At 37.7% G+C, this 24,463-nt stretch overlaps 1 protein-coding gene across 2 annotated transcripts in view; it reads right to left on the bottom strand.

Moving 5' to 3' along the window:
- LOC138070199 (lysozyme C, kidney isozyme-like) overlaps positions 1 to 24,463 on the bottom strand; it is a 55,384-nt gene that overhangs the window by 23,453 nt on the left and 7,468 nt on the right. The window contains exon 2 of one of the 2 annotated variants that reach the window (XM_068961344.1): positions 1,705 to 1,814. The exons of the other annotated variant lie outside the window; for it this stretch is intronic. The gene's annotated coding sequence lies outside the window, so the exon portion shown is untranslated. The remainder of the gene's footprint in view (positions 1 to 1,704; positions 1,815 to 24,463) is intronic. 2 annotated transcript variants of the gene reach the window in all.

The following is a 24,463-nucleotide window of genomic DNA, read 5'->3' on the forward strand; positions in this document are numbered from 1 at the left end:
TTCTTTTGTCTAAAACACATAAAGATCCTTCAAATCTCAACATTTAAAAAATAATAATCTAATTAGAAAACTGGGCATGGACAAAAATTCACAGACATTCCTCCAAAAAGGACAGGTATACAGCTGGCAAATAAACAACTGAAAAGACTTTAACATTATCATCCATTAGACGGATGCTAATTAAAACTACAGTATCCTGTCAAAATTAACAATGGACTTATTATACAACCTAGCAATCTACTTTTGGGTATTTATCCTAGAGAAATGTCTTCTTTCCACATAAGAACTTGTATATGAATATTCATAGCAACTTTATTCTTAAATAGCCAATAACTGTAAACTATCCAAATTTCCTTGAGGTTCCTTAAGATGTTGTTTGTATCAATAGTTTGCATCTTTTTCTAAATCACTGAGTAGTATTCCATGGTGTGGACACACCAGTTTGTTTAATCATTCACCCACTCAATGAAATCTTACTAGTTTATGGTTTTTGGCTATTAAGAATAAAGTTGCTATGAATATTCATATACTTCTAAATATCACTTGGGTCAAAGAAGAAATCTCAAGAGAAATGAAAGAATTGTTTAAACTAAATGAAAATAGAAATACAGCTTATGAAAATGTATGAAATACACTGAAAATAGTGCTTACAGAGAAATTTACAGCATTAAATACATATATTAGTAGAGAAGAAGACGTAAAATTAAAAAAAGAAAAACACTAAAAAAAAAACCCCTAATATTCTACCTTAGGAAACTCGAAAAAGAAGAACAATTCAAGCCAAACCAAATGCACAAGAAAAGAAATAATACAAATTAGAGCAGCAATGAAATTGAAAATAGGAAAACAATAGAGAAAATCAACAAAACCAAAATCTGGCTCTTTGAAAAGATCAATAAAATTGATAAACTTCTAGTAGGCTAAGAGTACAAGAGAAGACACAAATTACTAAATTCTGATACAGGTCCTGATCAGTCCAAGAAGAACTTTGAAAAATTATGCTAAGTGAAAGAAGCCAGTCACCAAGGACTACCTATGATTCCATGCACATAAAATGCTCATCCCAGGGAAGTACACAGAGACAGAAAGCAGATTGGTGACTGCCAAGTGCTGGGGTTAGGGGTCAGTAGGTGATAGCTGAAGGACACTTCCTTTCTTTTTGAGGTGATGAAAATGTTCTGAAATCAACTTTGGTGACAGGTATATGTATCTGTGAATACATTAAAAACCACTAAAGTGTACACTTTAAATGAGTGAATTGATGGTATGTGAACCATTTCAATAAAGGCATCTAAGAGAAACAACAGAGTGCAAAAAATTGTATACAACAGGCTAAATTTTCTAAGAAAAGAATGAGGGGGGGGGTGACAAAATGTTTCAGAACAAAAAGCTTATCTATGCATAATATTTCAGGGAGGACCCAGGAAACAGAATATATCTATTGCCTCCAAGGAAGAGAACTGGTGACGGAAGGACATGCTTGGAGGAAACTTTACATTGTATTATCTTTTTGCATTTTCATGTGCCATATTATTAGGCAGATTTACCATGAAACTAATGAAGCTTAAACTTTGGGCCCCTCACTTGCACAGGCTCTTCATAAGGCCCCAAGAGGGCCCTAAAACATACTTACCTGTTTGTAAAATTGATGCTCATGTTTGTAAAATTTCCAAAAATGAGATGTGTTAACTTCCAACAACTCACCTTGCTATTTCTTTCCACTCCAAATTCCCCTTCTTTTACTTCTCCTTTTGTGATGTGTGAGGAAAGGAGAAGAAAGAATCTGGCTGCAAGCATTTTTGGGAGCCCATGCTCTGCAACAAGAGAAGCCACCTTAGTGAGAAGCCTGAGCTCGGCAACTACGGAGTAGCCGGTGCTCGCTACAACCAGAGACAGCCCAAGCGTAGCAAGACCCGGTTCAGCCAATAAACAAATAAATGACATTTTTAAAAAAGAAATGTTTGACCAGTTTTATTGAGGTATACATAACATACAAAAACCGCACTTTAAAGTATACAATTTGATATGTTTTTATATATGCATACACCCATGAGGCCATCACCACAGTCAAAAAAGATCATATTCTTCACCTTCAAAAGATTCCTCTCGTTCCTTCATCAGATATGTGCTTTGCAAAGATTTTATTCCAATATTTTCATTATCTTAGCAGCATCTTTTTAAAAGCAAAAGTTTTATAAATTACACTGAAGTTCAATTTATTTATTTGTCCTTTTCTTGAGTATGCTTTTGCTGTTGTATCTAACAAACAAGTCACAAGATTTTTGCTTATTTTTCTTGGAGGAGTTCTATTGTTTTAGGTGTTTCATTTAGGTCTACAATCCATCTTGAGTTATTTTCCGTATGTAGTGTGCAGTGTGGATTCAAGTTCATTCTTTTGCATACCGACATCTAGTTGTCCCAGCACCACTTGTTAAAAGGCCCATCCCTTCTCCACTACATTGCCTTTGTGCCTTTAAAGCATTTTTCTATATTTACAGAAACGTTGCAAAGGTAGTACTGACAATTCTGTCACTGAGTTTTCCCAATGTCAGTGTTCTAGTTTTGGCAAATGTAGTTTTCTCTTAGTTTTGTCTACGTAAGATGTAGACATTAGTAGATTACTATTAACTAAGTTCTAGGCTTTATTTGATCCCACTAGTTTTCCCACTAACATTCTTTTTCTGTTCCAGGATCCAACAGGGAATACCACATTATATTTGTTTTCATGTCTTCTTAGGTTTTTTGGTTTACACATAAATAAAAATGCGCTTAGACCAAAGTTTTCAACAGGAACAAGAAAGAACATTAAATATTACTCTGAAGTGCTAATCGTTGTGGCTATTAAGATTTTAAAGCAAAAGTGACTTCCCTGGTGGTGCAGTGGTTAAGACTCCATGCTCCAATGCAGGAGGCCCAGGTCTGACCCCTAGTCAAGGAACTAGAGCCTGCATGTTGCAGCTAACAGCATGCGTGCCACAATTAAAGATCCTGGATGCAGCAACTAAGACACATCACAGCCAAATAAATTTTAAAAGGAAGTTCAACTGGATTAAAAAAAACGATTTTAAAGCAAAAGAATTTTCTTTCAGAGTTCATAATGAACAGCAGCATTATTAAATAGCAAATATTTCATAGGAATCATCAAAATAGCTGCTGTTTTCATCCAGGAACATTCGGAAAAATACTAAAATGAGAAAAGCTAATTAATATTTATCCAAAACACTTTATTAAAACTTAAAATGGAAAAATATGTATAAAATTAACTGGTAAAGAAACAAATCAGATAGCAAGTAATAGTCCATTACTGGAGATTTTATTTCAGATTTAACAGCCCTGATCAATTGTTGATTGTTGTGTAATATGGTTAATACAGAAAACCTTATGAGTGATTTTTAACTTTCTTATCAACTGAAAACTAGCTATGGCTTTATTCAACAAAGTGGAGCAACTTCTGGATGACTTGAACCTGTTGTTGAATGGTATTTGTAGTCAGCTGTATGATAAGAAAGCTATAATGAAAGATGTGAATAAAGCATTTTTTAAAAACATGAACAAGTACAGAATATGTGCTCTGTCTAGTTTCTTTAAATTCACTGGAGAAAATGTCACATCTTTGATATTAGGATTTGTTGAGTTGGATTCAACATTTTGCAACGATTATTTGTGTTCTTTTCAGGTATAATTCTCCACTTTTACAAAAGAATTCTGTTACTAGAATTGCCTACATGATTTTCCAAAAAGATTCTAATTCCATATGCTAACTCACAAATTATCCTAAATAAATATATAAGGAGTATACATGCACGCATGCTCAGTCCCTCAGTTGTGTCCAACTCTGAGACCCCCTGGACTGTAGCCCACCACACTCCTCTGTCCACGGATTTTTCAGTCAAGAATACTGGAGTAGGTTGCCATTTCCTAGTCCAGGGGATCTTCCCAACCCATGTACCTGGAGGCAAATGAACTTCTCCAGTGTGACGGCAATATGTGAGGCTAGCTAGAGTTATGGTGAGAGTTCGTGTCCTTGCCAAGTGCTTGGATTGTTAGAAACAGAGGCTCTTTTTAAGTAGATATACACCAAATTCTGGTAAAAGTTCATTATGCCCTCCAAGTCCCCTATGAGGACGCTGGCTTACTATATGAGAACAAAATGAAGGTCCATCATTAGGACTGTGGACCCTTAATGAGGTCACTATTCCAGAACTTAATAAACACACTCACTACTCTCTGACCAGCTCACTGGGAGGTGGCTATCTTGTAAAAATGTGGGCTCCTTGGGAGCTTCAGCTTTATACAAGGCAACACATGGAAGATGGCCTCTCAAATGTGGCTTGGCCATTCCTGAACACAACATGACACTCAGATTGTGAAAGACCCCAGACATCCACTGATTAACAACATTCCCTTCCAGTTACTTTCCCATACAATGTTTTCTCCCATCATCCCCTCCTGAATTCAGTTCAATCATCCTTTTATCCTTACCACTCCATTAATATCATTCCACTCAAAGTCACCATGAGTTCCAGATGTCACAGCCAAAGGTCAACTCAGTCTTCATTTTATCAAAACCGTCAATAGTATGTGACACACCTCACTCCGTTTTGAGAAACTAGGCTTCCAAGACACCCTCCTTTTCTTTCCCTCTCTCCCTCCTTTCCTCTCCTTTCCTTCCCTCTCTATCCCACACTCCCTCCTTGTCTCCCCACACTTCCATCTCTCTTCTTTCTCTCCTCTCTTCCTTTCTTCCTTGGTTCTCTTACCTCACGAGCTGCTGCCTATCTTTTTGGTTGCATCATTCTATCTTCCCTATTTCTAGGTATAAGAGCCCCCTTTTTCAGACTGTTGACCTTTCCTCTTTATCCATCATTGTTCTCCTGGTGATCTCACCTGGTCCCACTGCTTCAAATATTATTAGATACTGATACCTCACACAGTTGTACCTCTAGTCATGAAATTGTCCCAAATTCCAGATATGTACATCCAAATGAGTACCTAGCTCCCCCTTGGTAGCCTAATCGTTGTCTCAAACTCAACATGCCCAATATGAAACTTTTTATTTCTGCTCCCACCAAAAAATTAAAAAAAAAAAAATCCCACCCAACCCTCCAGTTTTATCTCAGTAGAAAACAATTCTATTTTTTTATTTCTTAGGTCAAAGACTATAGAGATATCCTTGATTTCTTTCTCTCTCATTCAGCTTTTGTCCATCAACAAATGAAGTCAGCTCTACCTTTAAAATATACTGTCTTACTGCTTCTTCACAACTATTGCCTCAATCAAACCACTTCCATTTCTCACCACACTAATGCAAAATTGCCAGTTGGTCTGCCTGCTCCCACAACTGTTCCCTAACCATTTCTTCTCCAGATAGTGACCAGTGATAAAAGGGGGATTGCGACACTCCTCTACTCATACCCTTCCATGCTTCCTGTCACACTGTGAGTAAAAACTAAAATCTTCACCATTCCCTATAAAGCCCTACCCAGCCATGCCCCCAAACATCTTCCTAAATCCATTTCCAACCATTCTCCTCTTCCCTCATTCTACTAGCCTTTGCTGCTTCACTTATACATAAAGTTCCTGTACACACACAGCTCTGCAGCTGAATTATCTGTTTTAATTCACCTAGTTGTTCCTTTGCTAGTCCATACTCTTGTTATAATATTTTCATCGGATCCTTTAATATCTGGTGTAGTCATCCCCCCTTTAATTTTCTTCATCGACACAGATTTGGCAACTCTGAACTCCATTCTTTTATCTGAATTGTAGAATTTGTTATTTTGGATACCCTAAGTATCTTAACAGTAATTTGATTTGCAAAGCATTGAGTTTGCAATTTGGTTGATCTTTAACTTTGAACGTGAAGTCTTCCCATCTTTAAATATGGTATATTTGCCCAATTATTAAAACCTGTTTTATCTGCTTTGTTAGAGATTAAAATATTTCCCCATAAAATCTTGAATATTCTTAATTAGTTTGATTCCTTTTCTCTTTTGGCCTCATCCTTCTCCAGCCTTTCCCCACCTTAAGCCCCATACATATATACGTGATTCAACATTACTCTCTCAGTGGCCTCTCATGAGTTTTGCATTAGTTCTTCAGGTCTTCCTAGATTTTCTTTTTTATCCTGCGGCATCTCTGGAGCTAGGACGGCAAAGGCAACATGCAGCCTATGCTGTTTGCCCCCATGGTCCCACTGATTGTCTATGATGGTTTGAGCTGAATTATTTTACTATTGGCAAGTGAATCTCCTAATTAAAACATGTCAGTAAGTGGCACATATAACAAAATGACAAATAGGGTTGTTTATGGGCATTATAGGAGAAAGCAATGGCACCCCACTCCAGTACTCTTGCCTGGAAAATTCCATGGACAGAGAGGCTTGGTGGGCTGCAGTCCATGGGGTCGCTAAGAGTCGGGCACATGACTGAGCGACTTCATTTTCATTTTTTACTTGCATGCATCGGAGAAGGAAATGGCAACCCACTCAGTGTTCTTGCTTGGAGAATCCCAGGGATGGGGGGAGCCTGGTGGGCTGCCGTCTGTGGGGCTGCACAGAGTCGGACACGACTGAAGTGACTTAGCAGCAGCAGCAGCATGGGCATTATTTTATATTTGTCATATGCTCTGTATCTCACACCATTCAGTCCTTAATCTTCCAGGCTCCCTCTGAGTCCTCCAGCAGCCCAGGTCATCACATGGCTGCTAAGTCCTACTCCTCTTTCTGTTCCTTCCACCTGCTCTGCACAACAAAGCTCTTCAGCATCCAGAAAGGCTGGATCTTCCCTCTACCATCAGATCGGGATTTCTTCTTTTTGAAAAGTGATCTAACTTTAAAATTTAGAAGCAATCATTTGTTTGTACCAAGAGATTTCCCATCCTAACAGAGATAGTTTCAATCCAAATTAATTTATAATTGGTGCAAAATTCCACAGTATAACCAATGAAAGCAATTCAATAAGTATGGTAGAGAATGGTCCTGGGTTGTAGCATTATCAGGTAAGTAAACAAGTTCTAAGAGACTTCCACAGATGGTTTATTCTTTACAGTATTTTCTCCATTTTTATAACTTCTTCCTTTGTTTTCACTTTGCTTAGCACCTAGGTTTTATAATGTAAAAGTGAAAGTCACTCAGTTGTGTCCAGTTCTTTGAGACCCCATGAACTATATAGTCCATGAACTTTTCCAGGCCAGAATACTTGAGTGGGTAGCCATTTCCTTCTCCAGGAGATCTTCCCAACCCAGGTCTCCCACATTGGAGGTGGATTTTTTACCAGCTGAGGTTTTATAAAAATTCTACAGTTTTTTCTTTCTTTTTTCCTTATGCAACACTGTGACATTGTAATGTGGGCCTGTAGTTCTCTGACGGAGACAGGGTTTTATTCATCATGCTGTTTAAGTGCAGGTCAGTCTTAAGGCTAAGACACACGATATGAAAAAATTATGAAATCTGAGTCTCTTAAGCCTAGACATTAACCCAGCAAACCTCTAAATTCTGATTAGCTTTCTCTTTACCCTCATTTTACTTTCTCTTCCCATCTTCACTGTGTGAAATTTTAAGTTCGTAATAGGGTAAAATTGCTTCTACCTTTGTTTGTAAGATATGTCATTTCAAAATTTAATATCTGAAAAATATCCAGAGGGGAATTTCATCAGATACACTCCACTCATTAGTACAAAGGCTACTGAGGTTCTCTATAGAGTCTATGTAGAATATAAGGATCACTCTTTTGTGTGTCTTGCTTGTTTTATTTTTTCTTATTCTTGTCTCCTAAACTATCTGTAGTTACAAATATCTAAACAGGTATATTTGGTACATGCAGAAGTCTGTCAGCATAATAAGCAAATGTTTTAAGTTAAAGTCTCTGGTAAATTACACTTGTGTTCTTGTACTGTTTAGTATGATTTTAGTAAATCATAAGAAAATTGATGGCTGCACTAATTAACTTTTTTCAGTAATTTTTAAACTTTCAGATTTATAAAATGTAATCATTGTTGCAATTCTTAGTGTTTTATATTTCTAAAATATGGTTGTTTCATGATAATCAAATATAAGTTATATTGGAAATATACTCGTTAAAAAATACTCCCTATTTTTTATATTTTCACTAGCTATACCTAGACAACATAAAGGCAGCTATTATTTTTTAATCAACAGTGGTTGTAAATATTCTATTTTACTTTCTTAGTACTAGACTATAGCACCAAGTGATACACTTACTGTTCTATTTCTGATATTACGATTTCAAGGCAGTTGTAGAAAATGCTTTAGTAGATGTAATAGTCAAAGAAGAGTCGCTAGAATTTGGAAAGTCATTTTGTAGTTTAAGGGGAAAATTAATTTTGTTTTGTTGTTTTAACTTTTGTTTGCTTTTCTCAAAAGTCCCTTCTTAACTAGTGAGCCCAAAATGTCAGGCCTGTAATCCCAGCTAGAGCTTTACCAGGTGTGTGTACTTCCCGGATCACACAGTTCAATGAGCTGTATTATCTGTCTCTGCACAATCTCTTCTGAAGTCAGTTGCTGATGCTGTAATCATAACCCTTGAAATGTATGGGTAAATAAAAGCTCCTTTATCAGAAATGTATGACTACTCACTTTCTCAAGAGACTCTTAATGGCAAAATTGTGGCAAAATGAGAAATGTCTTCCCTCCTATTTATTTGAAAACAACAAATTATAGTCATGATTTCAAGATTTCCTTCCAGGGCCTCATTAAATTGCCTCCCATGTCATAAAAAACCTCTTGTGAAAGATGCTTCCGGAGGAAACTTGTCACATTAAACTGTCAGTCAAGTCCTCTTCTCAAGTTTTGCTACTGTCTTTTGATCCAAGAGGAGCCACGGAGATGAACCATCTCTTCCTTAAGATTATTTAATAAATAATTTTCCATCCATTACTCTTATGCATAATAATCAGCAGCACTCTACACTATACAGTCTTGTATGTAGAGCCTACTTTAGATTGGGATGTGGAATAGACATTTTAGAATACTAAAATCATTTCCATACAAAAAGCCAAATTATTAACCTAGCAGGAGATTTTGTTGTGTTTGGTTTGTTTTCTAAAGACTGAGACACACTAGATAAAGCGTTGTTCATCTCTTCCATGAACCATAAAATTAAAGGAGATAACTGGGTTTTCCACACTTGATTCTTTGTCTCTGCAATAGAATAGGTTTTTAGCATTTGAGCAGCTTAAAGCCATTTGGTTAGTTTTTCCATATACTTTCTTTAAAAATCACTCTTCAAAAGTGCCAAGTTCCTGATTTTAAAACTCTAATCATTTGGTTTTGACCAATTGTGTGGGAAGAAATATAAAATAGTTTTTCTTCTCTTCAGCCATATTTTCTTTGGTCAATGCCATTTCTGTTTTCTTGGTTTATTCTTTCTGGATTTTTCTAAATCATTACCCTTCATACTGAATATTATGGGGGAAATATGAGCTTAATATTTTTTTTTTCCAAAACCAGTCTTTTGATAAAGGGCAAAGTTGAAGGCCGAAATAGACAGATAGCTCAATCAACAGATTGATTTGTACCTCCACTAGTTTGTTCCTCCACCAACATAGGCTACATTATATTTTCAGTAAAAACAGAATTTAAGACATTAGTAATAGAAGTGAACAATTCATTAAGTGTTTGATAGGTTCTCATTCTAGTTTATATATTAATCTTTAAAAATATTAACTACTGAGTAGCTCACACAAAATGGAACTTTTTAGAGGGAATTTAAGCTGATTTTTCTGTTCAGAAATTTTATAGTTAGTTTTCAGATCAGATTCATGATTTTCTCTCCTATGTTCTTTGTCTTACTTACACTGTTTTATCTCAGGGTACAACAAAGAACAAAATTAACAGTGCCTTAAATGTGAGAAAATACAGTGGGTCCTCATCATTTAATTCTTACAAGAATATTTTGAACTGAGTGTTTTTACTTTCATTTGCAGATAAGAAGGTTGCAACTTGAATGGCCTATGTAACTTGCTCAAAGTCATAGTGCAGAGCCCTGAGGTTCAAACTCAAACTTCTTTTATTCCAGAACCTAAATTCATAACTAAAATACTAACTCCTAAAAGCTATGTGGACATCCTAGTGGGCATTAGAAAGGTGTCAAAGAATGTTAGAATCAGACGAAATATTAGTGAGCATGTCATTTTAATATGGATAAACAGAAGTTTATAAAGGCAATGACCTTAATGTCATATTTTTGTTTAACGGCAGAAGTCAAATATCTTCCTATTTAAGTGCTCACTGAAAATAATCTCAAAATCATTATTTATAATTTTATTTAAAATCCTTTTTGACAGTATTACTTCTATAACGTAGAAAAATCTTATGGTTGCTATGTATGTATTTTCTTTTTGCTGCTCTAGTCTTGCATGTATGCTAAGTTGCTTCAGTCATGTCTGACTCTTGGTGACCCTATGGACCAGAGGCTCCTCTGTCCAAGGGATATATCTCCTGCATCGGTAGGCAGGTTCTTTACCACTGGTGTACCTTGGGAAGCCTACTGGGTTAATCAACTTAAAAATAAGTCTTTTGTCACAGAAGAAATTTCTAATTCCCAAAAAAGTTGATTTCCAACATGACAATTTGGAACCTCATGGGAAAGACTTGAAAGCCTGGCTTGTGATAATTGATTTGATTCACAAAAATTACTTATCATCTTTTTTTCAATAATTGTTGCTTAAACATTAGGTAAAACAGACAAATTTGCTTAAGTAAATGTTATATCTCAAAATTTTCAGCACTATACTGATTTACAATAATTTTTCTGAGTTTAACCTCTGTTAAAAGGCAGCCATTCATTAAAAATCATTGCTCCCTCCATAACAATAAAGCAAATAATGAGTGTGTGTGTACACCCACCTGTTTGTGTGTATATGTTTATATACACATATATATTTGAAGATATTCAATAGTTGCAGATGTAAAGAATTCTAAAAGTAAGATATAGAGAGGAATGAGATCTTGAGTAAATAAAGGAAGATTGTTGGCAATTCCCTGGTGACACTTGCTGAATACAAGCATAGAGGAGAAAGATCAGACCTAGCATAGTGAGAGGTAATCTGTTGGAGTAAATAGAATCCAGTAGAGTTTTCCACAGCTGTGTAGGTGACATGAATGACTGGAATCTGGCGGAGCTAGTTTTTTCTTCCTATAAGACTTCACTCACCCAGTAAACATTTACTAAGAGTGTGGCATTATAGAATGCTGGGGGACAGACTGAGGAAGAAGAGGAATCTTCATAAGTCTTGCACTTTAGTTCCAAAGTCCTGCTAGAAGGATGTGCCTATAATAATATCTTATGGATATCAATCTTTAGACATTTGAAAGCTGACATGAATTAAACAAAAGTGGCGAGACTGGGCACATTCAGGGCGGTGAGGAAATGTAGATCAATGGAACAGAAGAGAAAGCCCAGAAATAAACCCATGCATCCAGGGTCAATTAATCTACAACAAAGGAAGCAAGACTCTACAACAGAGAACAGAGAGTCTCTTCAATAAATGGTGCTAGGACAACTAGACTGTAAAAGAATTACATTAGAACATTCTCTAATATCACACACAAAAATAAACTAAAAATGGATTCAATAGCTAAATGTAAATGTAAGACCAGACACTATAAGACTCCTTAGGAAAACATAGGCAGAACACTCTGACATAAATGGCAGCATAACTTTTTGGATCTGTCTCCCAGAGTAATGGAAATAGAGGAAAAACAAACATATGGGACTTAATTAAACTTAAAAGCTTTTGCATAGCAAAGGAACCCATTAACAAAACAAAAAGACAACCCATAAAATGGAGAAAATATTAGCAAGCAATGTGATCTACAAGAGATTAATCTCTAAACTATACAAACAGCTTATATAGCTCAGTATATTTTTAAAAAGCCAAGCAAAATATGAGGTCCAAATAGACATTTCTCCAAAGAAGCCACACAGATGGCCAAAAGGCACATGGAAACATGTTTACCATTGAGAACTATTAAAGAAATGCAAATTAAAAGTATAATCAGGTATTATATCATCTCAAGTCAGAATGGCCATCATCAAAACATCTACAAACCTATTTATGAAACAGAAATAGTCACAGATGTAGAAAACAAACTTTCAGTCACCAAGCAGTGAAGGGGAGAGAGGGATAAATTGGAAGATGGGGACTGACATGTGTACAACACTATATATAAAACAGGTGAGTAATTAGAATTTACTGTATAGCATGGGAGCTCTACTCAGTACTCTGTAATGACCTCGAAGGGAAGATAATCTACAAAAAGAGTGTTTATATGTATATGTATAACTGAATAACTTTGCTATACAGCAGAAACTAATACAATATTGTCAATCAACAATACTCTAATAAAATTAATTTTTAAAAACACACAAATAAGAAATGCTGGAGAGGCTGCTGAGCAAAGGGAGCCCTGCCACACTGTAGGTGGAAATGTAAATTGGTGCTGTCATTATGGAGAATAGCATGCTATGTGCTAAGTTGCTTCAGTCAAGTCTGACTTTTTGAGACCCCATGGACTGTAGTCCCCCAGGTGCCTCTGTCCACAGATTCTACAGGCAAGAATACTGGAGTTGCTGCCCTCCTTCAGGGGACCTTCCTGACTCAGGGACGGAACCCATGCTTCTTATGTCTCCTGCACTGGCTGCTGCTGCTGCTAAGTCGTGTCAGTCGTGTCCGAATCTGGGCAACCCCATAGATGGCAGTCCACCAGGCTTCTCTGTCCCTGGGATTCTCCAGGCAAGAACACTGGAGTGGGTTGCCATTTCCTTCTCCAATGTATGCAAGGGAAAAGTCAAAGTGAAGTTGCTCAGTCATGTCCGACTCCTAGCGACCCCATGGACTGCAGCCTACCAGGCTCCTCCATCCATGGGATTGTCCAGGCAAGAGTACTGGAGTGGGGTGCCATTGCCTGCATTGCCAGCCCGGTTCTTTACCACTAGCACCACCTGGGAAACCTGGAAAACAATACTGATGTTCCTGAAAAAACTAAAAGTAGCATTACGGTGTGAAGCTACAATCGCAGCCTGGGTGCATATCCAGAGAAAACCATAATTTGAAATGCACCCTCAGTGTTAACTACAGCACTGTCTACAAAAGCTAACATATGAAAGCAATCTAAATGTCCACTGACAGATTAATGGATTAAAAAGATGTGATATATTTATACAATGGATTGTTGTGTGTGTGTGTGAAGTCACTCAGTCGTGTCTGACTCTTTGCGACTCCATGGACTGTAGCTTACCAGGCTCCTCTGTCCATGGGATTTTCCAGGCAATGGTACTGGAGTGGATTGCCATTTCCTTCTCCAGGGGATATTCCCAACCCAGGGATCGAACCCAGGTCTCCTGCATTGTAGACAGATGCTTTACCCCCTGAGCCACCGGCTGACATAATGCAATTTAAAGCAACATGGAAGCACCTAGAGATTACCACACTGAGTGAAATAAGTCAAAGAATAACAAATATTGCATAATATTGCTTATAAGTGGAATTAAAAATAAACCATGGTACAAATAAATGAACTTATATACAAAACAGAAACAGACCCATAGACAAAAATACAAACAAACAAACAAACTTACAGTTACCAAAGCGGAAAGGAGGGGAAGATAAATTAGGAGTTTGGGATTAACATAGGCAATGGCACCCCACTCCAGTACTCTTGCCTGGAAAATCCCATGGATGGAGGAGCCTGGTAGGCTGCAATCCATGGGGTCGCTAAGAGTCGGACATGACTGAGCGACTTCACTTTCACTTTTCACTTTCATCCATTGGAGAAGGAAATGGCAACCCACTCCAGTATTCTTGCCTAGAGAATCCCAGGGACAGGAGAGCCTGGTGGGCTGCCATCTATGGGGTTGCACAGAGCTGGACACGACTGAAGCGATTTAGCAGCAGCATGTATAAAATAGATAGCCAGGAAGGACCTACTGCACAGCACAGGGAACTATATTAAATATCTTGTAATAACTTATAACGGAAAAGAACCTGAAATTCTTTTTCAGAGTCACATATATAAATATTTACATGCATATATATGACAATTCAATCATTTTGCTGTATACCTGAAACTAACAAAACACAGTAAATCAACTGTATTTCAATTAAAAAGGAACACAATATTCACAGAAGAATTAAAAAGTTCTAGCGAACTGAAGAAAAAAAAAAAAGGAAGTTAAATTGCAACCCACTGCTGACATGGCTCATCTCCTGAATCAATCGATACATAATCAGTTTCTTATCCTAACTGCCAGAGAGAATGCTCTCTTGCTGGGATGGGGGACAGATATTTCTTTGTCTGTTTGTTTGTTTGTTTTTTAATGTATAATACCTGACATACAACCACAAATTTCAAAACACGTAAAGAAACAGAAAAATGTCAACCAAAATTAAGAGCAAAAATAAAAAAATAGAAGCAGACACATAGCATCGCAGATTAGAACTTCTGAAAAGGAATTTTAAATGTCATTATACATATGTTAAAGAAATATAGGCAATAAAGACAATAACTGAAAAAATAATCATTTAACAAAGAAATGGAGACACAGAAGAGAAAATAAATTGAATACTGTACAACTGAAAAATAAGGTGTTTGGAATTAAAAATTTTTGAACAGATTTAACAGAAGATGGGCAGCAGACTGAAGCATCAGTGAATTTGAATTAGGTCAAGATAACTTATAAAGACAAAAGCACAGAGATAAAAAGAATGGGAAATAAAGAACATAGCATCAAATAACTTCTTCCACCAACATATAAGTTGTAATATCAGTAGAACCCATACTTTTCCTTTCAAAACTGATGCATACAATAATATGTCAGGGGAGAATAGTCTTTAACAGTCTTTTTCTTCTCTCTCGTCCTCAAGGAGAGGGATGTGACATCATTTTTTTTTTTCTCTCAAATATAAATTTCTTGAGTATATTCATTAAACTAACATTTAGGAAATTTCTACTGTGGCATCGGTTCTGGAGATATATAAGTCAGTAACTACTATATGGTAGAATGGTGGAGTATGTAGATAAAGCAGCGAGCAAAATAAAGATACTCTTCACGTGCATGCACTTTACTTTTAAGCAAAATGAGACAGAAAATGAAACTGTGTGTATGTGTGTGTGATCATAAGGGTTTAAAAACAGTCAAGTAGTAAAAGGAGATATCATATGCACAGGGGATGGAGGAGTGTGTAATATTTGAGATAGTTCATCTGGATATGCCTCCCTGGTGACTTCACATGTGAGTAGACACTTCAAAAAAGTTAGCTGACATTCAGGCCATGAAGATACGTTGGAAGTGTTTTCAACAGAAGGGATGATGAGTGTCAAGACAGTGAACCAGAGGCATTTACGCTGTGTTGGAAGGACAGAGTGTACAGCCTGGTTAGTGGAGAGATCAGGGTGCAGCACAGTAGGAAAAAAAAGGAAAAAAAAAGGTTAGCTGGAGATAGATCATCAAAGGAAGCTGAACCAGATAAGACCTTGACCTGTACTCTAAAGGATGTGTGGGGGGTAATCTATCTGGCATATTTGAAAACAAAACTTTCTCCCCTTTTGTAGAAAGACAAAATGAAACAGGTAGAAATAAGAACAAAGAGTAATAGTCCGGTTAAAACATGTTCATGGCTGGGCTAGGATGGTGATAATGGAAGTGGAGAGATGCAATCAGAATTTAAATATAATTTTTAGATAGTATTAAAAGCATTTAAGTATGGATTCAATGTGAGATAAGAGCAAAAAAAGGAATACATGAGTTACCCAATGGCTGTTTAAAATGTTAGTGGGTACAAAATTTTCATCTTGTTTGTGAATTGCCAATAGTTTCATAGAAATGCTTTTGAAAGGAAAATTTTGAGTCAGTGTAAAAAGAAAAAAAAAAACGGTTGACATAATTACTGATGTTGATCATGTGTCAAGTTGAAGAAAATACTGGGATATACACCATGTATTTGTAATCCTTCAATTCAGTTCAGTCGCTCAGTCATGTATGACTCTTTGCGACCCCATGAACTGCAGCACGCTAGGCCTCCCTGTCCATTTCAACTCCCAGAGTCCACCCAAACCCATGTCCATCGTGTCGGTGATGCCATCCAACCGTCTCATGCTCTGTCGTCCCTTTCTCCTCCTTCCCTCAATCCCTCCCAGCATCAGGGTCTCTTCAAATGAGTCACCTCTTCACATCAGGTGGCCAAAGTATTGGACTTTCAGCTTCAACATCAGTTCTTCCAGTGAACACCCAGGACTGATCTCCTTTAGGATGGACTGCTTGGATCTCCTTGCAGTCCAAAGGACTCTCAAGAGTCTTTGCCAACACCACAGTTCAAAAGCATCAGTACTTCAGTGCTCAGCTTTCTTTATAGTCCAACTCTCACATCCATACATGACCACTGGAAAAACCATAGCCTTGACTAGACGGACCTTTGTTGGCAAAGTAATGTCTCTGCTTTTGAATATACTGTCTAGGTTGGTCATAACTTTCCTTCCAAGGAGTAAGCATCTTTTAATTTCATGGCTGCAGTCACCATCTGCAGTGATTTTGGAGCCCAGAAAAATAAAGTCAGCCACTGTTTCCCCTGTTTCCCCAACTATTTGCCATGAAGTGATGGGACTGGATGCCATTTTAGTTTTCTGAATGTTGAGCTTTAAGCCAACATGTTCACTCTCCTCTTTCACTTTCATCAAGAGGCTCTTTAGTTCTTCTTCACTTTCTGCCATAAAGGTGGTGTCATCTGCATATCTGAGGTTATTGATATTTCTCCCAGAAGTCTTGATTCCAGCTTGTGCTTCCTCCAGCCCAGCATTTCTCTTGATGTACTCTGCATATAAGTTAAATAAGCAGGGTGACAACGTACAGCCTTGACGCACTTCTTTTCCTATTTGGAACCAGTCTGTTGTTCCATGTCCAGTTCTAACTATTGCTTCCTGACCTGCATACACGTTTCTCAAGAAGCAGGTCAGGTGGTCTGGTATTCCCATCTCTTTCAGAATTCTCTTGAAGAATTTTCCACAGTTTCTTGTGATCCACACAGTCAAAGGCTTTGGCATAGTCAATAAAGCAGAACTAGATGTTTTTCTGGAACTCTCTTGCTTTTTCCATGATCCAGTGGATGTTGGAAATTTGCTCTGATTCCTCTGCCTTCCCTAAATCCAGCTTGAACAGCTGGAAGTTCATGGTTCACGTATTGCTGAAGCCTGACTTGGAGAATTTTGAGCATTACTTTACTAGTGTGTGAGATGAGTGCAATTGTGTGGTTTTTTGAGCATTCTTTGGCATTGCCTTTGTTTGGGATTGGAAAGAAAACTGTCTTTTTCCAGTTCTGTGGCCACTGCTGAGTTTTCCAAATTTGTTGGCATATTGAGTGCAGCACTTTCACAGCATCAATTTCCAGGATTTGAAATAGCTCCACTGGAATGCCATCACCTCTACTAGGTTTGTTTGTAGTGATGCTTCCTAAGGCCCACTTGAATTCACATTCCAGGATATCTGGCTCTAGCTGAGTGATCACACCATCATGATTATCTGGGTCTTAAAGATCTTTTTTGTACAGTTCTTCTGTATATTCTTGCCACCTCTTCTTAATGTCTTCTGCTTCTGTTAAGTCCGTACCATCTGCCCTTTATTGAGCCCATCTTTGCATGAAAAGTTCCCTTGGTATCTCTAATTTTCTTGAAGATTCTCTAGGGCATCAGTGACCCTACTTTGCTTTCATTTATCTACAAAACTGTCAAATATTTAGTTTATTTCTTCCACATATTCTTCATTGGTTTATTGAGATAAAATCTACATAAACTGAAATATGCAGACTTTAACTTGGTGATTTTTCTCAAATACACCCACACACACACATACACACACACACACATACAACCGCACTAAAAGATACAAGAAAATTTTTAAGAAAGATATTGTTTCTTCTATCTCTGGCTAGTCTTAACTTCCCCTTTGTATTTACTATTTAGATTTTTACTATTCTAGATTAACTTGGCCTGGATTCAGTTGATTGGTCTGATTTTTTTCACTCTACGTTTTGAGGTTTATCAATTTTGTTTTGAGGATCAGTTAGCTTAAGTTTTTAAATTAATGTTAAGTAGTGTTCTCTCTCAAAAAAAAAAAAAAAAACAAAAACCCCAGTATGTTTACCTGTTCTCTTGTGGATTGGTATTTGAGTTGTTCCAGTTTGGGGATATTTAAAATAAAACTGCAATATATATTTCTGTACAAATAAGATTCTTCATTTTAATTTATGATGTTTTCTTAGCAGGATATAAAAATTAGGTCTCATAAAAAATAAATTCATAATTGTACTGTGCTCAGCTGTGTCCAACTCTTTGTGAGCCTTTGGAGTGTAGCCAACCAGGATCCTCTTGTCCATGAGATTCTCTAGACAAGAATACTGGAGTAAGTTGCTGTTTCCTCCTCTAGGGGATCTTTCTGACCCAGGAATCAAACTCACTTCTCCGGTATCCCCTCCACTGAAGGATGATTCTTTACCTGGTGAGCCATCAGGGAACCCCAGATAAAGCCAGAATCTTTAAAAGGAGACCCCTCTTTCTACACTAAAATAAAAATTATCTTAAAAAGGAGAAACATGGAAGAAAAAAATAACTCTCAGGTGGCTTCCTAGAAACAATCTTTTTTAAAGAAATGAAAAAATCGTCTCTGAGTGTTTGCAGCCATATTTAGCTCTTGCACAGGTTTCACGTTACAACTGATGCCATTGGGGCATTCTGAATATATTCAAACTGGTTTTTAATTTTAAAGTTTTGGATTGCTTGTTTATTCAGGCACACAACTGAAGCAACACCAAATCTTTTCTGGAAATGGATTAATGTTTAAAATCACCCCCCATAGTTTACCATACATGCTAAAGAAAATATCGCCCACCTTCTACTACACACACATACACAAAGAACATACTCGGGGAAAAAAGGTACCATGAGTGAGAGTTGATAGAAGCAATAAACTGAAGAATTAGACTCACAAAGTTTGAAGATACTGTAATTATCAGATAGAGATCATGAAAATTTTGTTTATTGTTGTTGAGGAAATAAAAGAAGGAACTGAATCAATGACTGAAAAAACAAAAGACAGAAAAAATGACCAGACAAATTGAAAATATAATATCTAAAAGAGAAAATAGAACAGGTAAAAGAGAAAAACTATAATTGTTAAAAGGTAAATCTCAGTACATAGACTAGCAAGAAAAAAGACATACTTACAAAGTAAAATTTGTAAGCTGGAAATTCGTTTTTCTAAGGCTACCTAGAATGCAGCAGAGAAGGATAAAGAAAAGGAAAATGTGAAAGAAATGTTAAGAGACCTGGATAATACCATGACACTTTCTAATATACAGTTTCAGAGGGATAGAATAGAGAGCACATAAAAAGGAAATAGATGTATATCATCTCTCAAAATTACAGGCTGGCTTGCTTTCCCTTACTCACAATTTTTGAAATTGAGACATCATTCACATCACTTAAAATTTACCCTTTATGAGTATCTAACTCAGTGGTCTTTATTTATAAAGTTGAACAGTTAGCACCATCTAGTTCCAGCACATTTTCATCGTCTCCCAACAAATGGGGCTTTCTTGGGTGACTCAGTAGCAAATAACATGTCTGCCAATGTAAGAGTCATGGTTGGGAAGATCCCCTAGAGAAGGAAATGGAAACCCACACCAGTATTTTTACCTGGGAAATCCCATGTACAGAGGACCCTGAGGGCTACATACAGTCCATGGGATCATGAAAGAGTCGACACAACTTAGGGACTAAAAAAGAGATACTATTCCCATCGAGAGTCACTCTTCATTCCATTTTCTGTCTATGTGGAATTATCTATTTTGCACATCTCAAATATATGAAATCTTCACATATGTGATCTTTTATGTCCTGTTTCTTTCACTTAGCTCAGGTCACGAGCTCCTTATTGCAAAAATCATGCTTAAATTGAAGAAAGTACAAGAAACCACTAGGTCACTCATGTATGACCTAATCTAATCATTTATGATTATACAGTGAAGGTGATGAATAGATTCAAGGGATTATATCTGGTAGACAGAGTGCCTGAAGAACTATGGACGGAGGTTCATAACACTGTACAGGAGGTGGTGAGCAAAACCATCCCAAAGAAAAAGAATTACAAGAAGGTAAAGTGGTTGTCTGAGGAGCCTTTACAAATGGCTGAGAAAAGAAGAGAAGTGAAAGGCAAAGGAGAAAGGGAAAAAATATATCCAACTGAATACAGTTCCAGAGAAAAGCAAGGAGAAATAAAAAGCCCTTCTTAAATGAACAATGCAAAGAAGTAGAAGAAAACAAAAATAACAGAATGGGAAAGACTAGAGATCTTTTCAAGAAAACTGGAGCTATCAAGGGAACATTTCATGCAAGGACGGGCACAGTAAAGAACAGGAACAATAAGGACCTAAGAGAAGCAGAAGAGAATATTAAGAGGTTGCAAGAAAGCTGAGCCCCAAAGAACTTATGCTTTTGAACTATGTTGCTGGAGAAGACTCTTGAGAGTCCCTTGGACTGCAAGGAGATCCAACCAGTTCTTCCTAAAGGAAATCAGTCCTGAACATTCATTGAAAAGACTGATGCTGAAGCTGAAACTCCCGTACTTTGGCCACCTGATGGGAAGAACTGACTCATTGGAGAAGACTCTGATGCTGGGAAAGATTGAGGACAAGGGGACGATAGAAGATGAGATGGCTGGGAGGACAAGGGGACGATAGAAGATGAGATGGCTGGATGGTATCACCGACTCAATGGACCTGAGTTTGAGTAAGCTCTGGGACTTGGTGATGGACAGGGAGGCCTGGTGTTCTGCAGTCTATGGGTTCGCAAAGAGTCAGACACAACTGAGCAACTGAACTGAAGAATACATAGAAGAAGTATACAAAAAGGTCTTAATGACCCAGATAACCACAATGGTGTGATCACTCACCTAGAGTCAGAAATTTTGGAGTGTGAATTCAAGTGGGCCCCAGGAGGCATTACTATGAACACAGAGGAGGTGATGGAATTTCAGCCGAACTATTTAAATTCTAAAGGATGATTCTGTTAAAGTGCTATACTCCATATGTCAGCAAATTTGGAAAACTCATCAGTGGCCACAAGACTAGACAAGGTCAGTTTTCATTCCAATTTCAAAGAAGGGTAGTGCCAAACAATGTTCAAACTACTGTACAATTGCACTCATTTCACCTGCTAACAAGGTTATGCTCAAAATCCTTCAAGCTAGGCGTCAGCAGTATGTGAACCTAGAAGTTTCAGATGTACAAACTGGGTTTATAACAGGCAGAGGAAGCAGAGATCAAATTGCCAACTTTCACTAATCTTAGAAAAAGCAAGAGAATTCCAGAAAAACATCTACTTCTGTTTCACCAACTATGCTAAATCTTTTGACTGTGTGGATCACAAAAAACTGTGGAAAACTCTTACAGAGATGTGAATACCAGACCATCTTACCTGTCCCTTGAGAAACCTGTATATAGGTCAAGCAGCAACAGTTAGAACTGTACACGGAACAACAGACTGGGTTGTTGCCACCCTGGTTATTTAACTTCTACGCAGAGTACATCATGTAAAATGCTGGGCTGGGTGAATCACAAGCTGGAATCAAGACTGCTGGAAGAAATATGAACAACATCAGATATGCAGATAATACCACTCTAATGGCAGGAGGTGAAGATAAACTAGAGAACCTTTTCTTGAGGGTGAAAGAGGTGAGTGATAAAACTTGCTTAAAAGTCAACATTCAAAAAACTAAGATCATGGCTTCCAGTCCTATCAATTCATGGCAAATAGAAGAGGGAAAAGTGGAAACAGTGACAGATTTTATTTTCTTGGGCTTGAAAACCACTGCAGATGGTGACTGTGGCCATGAAATTAAGACAATTGATCCTTTGAAGGAAAACTACGACAAATCTAGACAGCATATTAAAAAGCAGAGATATCACATGGCCGACATTGTTTGCATAGTCAGAAAAATGGTTTTTCAAGTAGTGATGTTCAGATGTGAGAGTCAGACCATAAAGAAGGCTGAGCAAGGAAGAACTGATGCTTTTGGATAGTGGTGCCAGAGAAGACTCCCGAGAGTCCCTTGGACAGCAAGCAAGGCTTCCCTGGTGGTTCAGTAGGTAAAGAATCCACCTGCAATGTGGGAGATCTCAGTTCGATCCCAGGGTTGGGAAGATCCCTTGGAGAAGGGAATGGCTACCCACTCCAGTATTCTGTGACCAGAGAATCCCATGGACTATAAAGTCAGATACAACGGAATGACTTTCACTTTTACTTCGGACAGCAAGGAGATCAAACCAGTTAATCCTAAAGGAAATCACCCTTGAATACATACTCACTAGAAGGACTGATGCTGAAGCTGAAGCTCCAATACCTTGGCCACCTGATGCCAAGCGTTGACTCATTGGAAAAAACCCTGATTCTCCAAAAGACGGAAGGAAAAAATAGGGGACAGCAGAGAATGAGAGGGTTAGATAGTATCACCAACTCAATGGACATGAGTTTGAGCAAACTCTGAAAGATAGTGAAAGACAGGGAAGCCTGGCATTCTGCAGTTTGTTAGGTAGGACATAGCGACTGAACAACAACAACAACAATTTGTAAAATTCATCCACACTGTAGCAAGTATCACTTCATTCCCTTTAGTGGCTGAATACTTTCCCTTTGTATGGATATACCACTGTTTACTTCTCCATTAATCAGTGAGGTTCATCATTTGGGTCATTTCCACTTTTTGGTTACTGTCAATAAGGCTATTGTTTTGTTTGGTCTGATGGACATTCTACTCCAAAGCTTTAACTAACACTCTCTCAATACTAGTTTTTAACAACTATGCCTGGCCCTAAACCTTAAACGTATGTTATGATACTGGGAGCCACGCCCTAGGCAGTATGTGTTTAGATGTAATGAAATACATACATTCCATTATGTATGTATTTGTGGAATAATGTATGTAATAGTGGAAGAAATGTATGTAAAAGTGGAAGAAAGTATTTAAAAGTGGAAGAATACGTACTTCCACTTTTATAAATTCATGGGGTCACAAAGAGTCGGACACGACTGAGTGACTGAACTGAACTGAACTAAAGGGGCATCTCTGTGTTGGCATTTAGGCTGGATGTAAATATACTTAAAATATCCCATGCTTTCACTAACCTCATGGTCTTTCAAAGCAAAAAATTTAAAAACCTAAATAATTTTAACTCCTACTGAAATGTGTCCTGAAATAGATTTCTTACTGCTCTCTAAGGAAATCACAATACATTATCAATATTTTATTGTTTTTATTTTCTTCCTTGGAAGTCTGTGAAGAAGTCTGTACAAAAAATCAAACAGTTTTTTAAATCTTTATCAAACAAAACTATTTTAATGAATCTTTATTCTTTGTTAGAGATACTCTATCTGCTCTATGCAGCATCTGATTGAGAGAGATTTTTAATTATGCTAAGACTCATTGGAAAAGACTCTGATGCTGGGAGGGATTGGAGGCAGGAGGAGAAGGGGACGGCAGAGGATGATGAGATGGCTGGATGGCACCACTGACTTGATGGACGTGAGTCTGAGTGAACTCCGGGAGTTGGTGATGGACAGGGAGGCCTGGCATGCTGCGATTCATGGGGTCGCAAAGAGATGGACACGACTGAGCGACTGAACTGAACTGAAGGTACAACTGAGAGTCCCTTGGATTGCAAGGAGAACCAACCAGTCCATCCTAAAGGAGATCAGCCCTGGGTGTTCATTGGAAGGACTGATGCTAAAGCTGAAACTCCAATACTTTGGCCACCTCATGCGAAGAACTGACTCTGATACTGGGAGGGATTGGAGGCAGGAGGAGAAGGGGACAACAGTGGATAAGATGGCTGGATGGCATCACCGACTGGATGGACAAGAGTTTGGGTGAACTCTGGGAGATGGTGATGGACAGGGAGGCCTGGCGTGCTGCAATTCACGGGGTTGCAAAGAGTCAGACACGACTGAGCGACTGAACTGAACTGAACTGAAGGTACAACTGAACCTAACATGAAGCATGAAAGACATGCTTCGCTTTCAACTGCAGTCTTATTTCTGTCCTAGCTCACAAACTTTCAAGCCTAAGTCAGAATATGCTGTCTTTTCTCCTTCACTTAACATCTGATGTGTACAACTGAAGCATGAACAGCTGGTACTGATCACAACAGGCCAAGCACTCAAAAACTTACATCAGTGGAGCAATGCCGGGGGTCAGACGTCCTTGGCAAAACTCACTAAACATTTTTGTAAAATTACTTACAGATTCATCAAGTTACCAGTAATATTTCTACATGGATGAGATCCAAAACACATTTATGTGCCTGTTGATGTGCTTTTCAAACTCAAGCAAAAAGTAAATAGTTGCCCAATCAGCATTACTGAAAATATGGGACCTGAGAGAAAGGTGCATAAGAGGCA

Source organism: Capricornis sumatraensis, chromosome 23 (assembly GCF_032405125.1).
Source record: "Capricornis sumatraensis isolate serow.1 chromosome 23, serow.2, whole genome shotgun sequence".
In the NCBI taxonomy this organism is placed as follows: domain Eukaryota; kingdom Metazoa; phylum Chordata; class Mammalia; order Artiodactyla; family Bovidae; genus Capricornis; species Capricornis sumatraensis.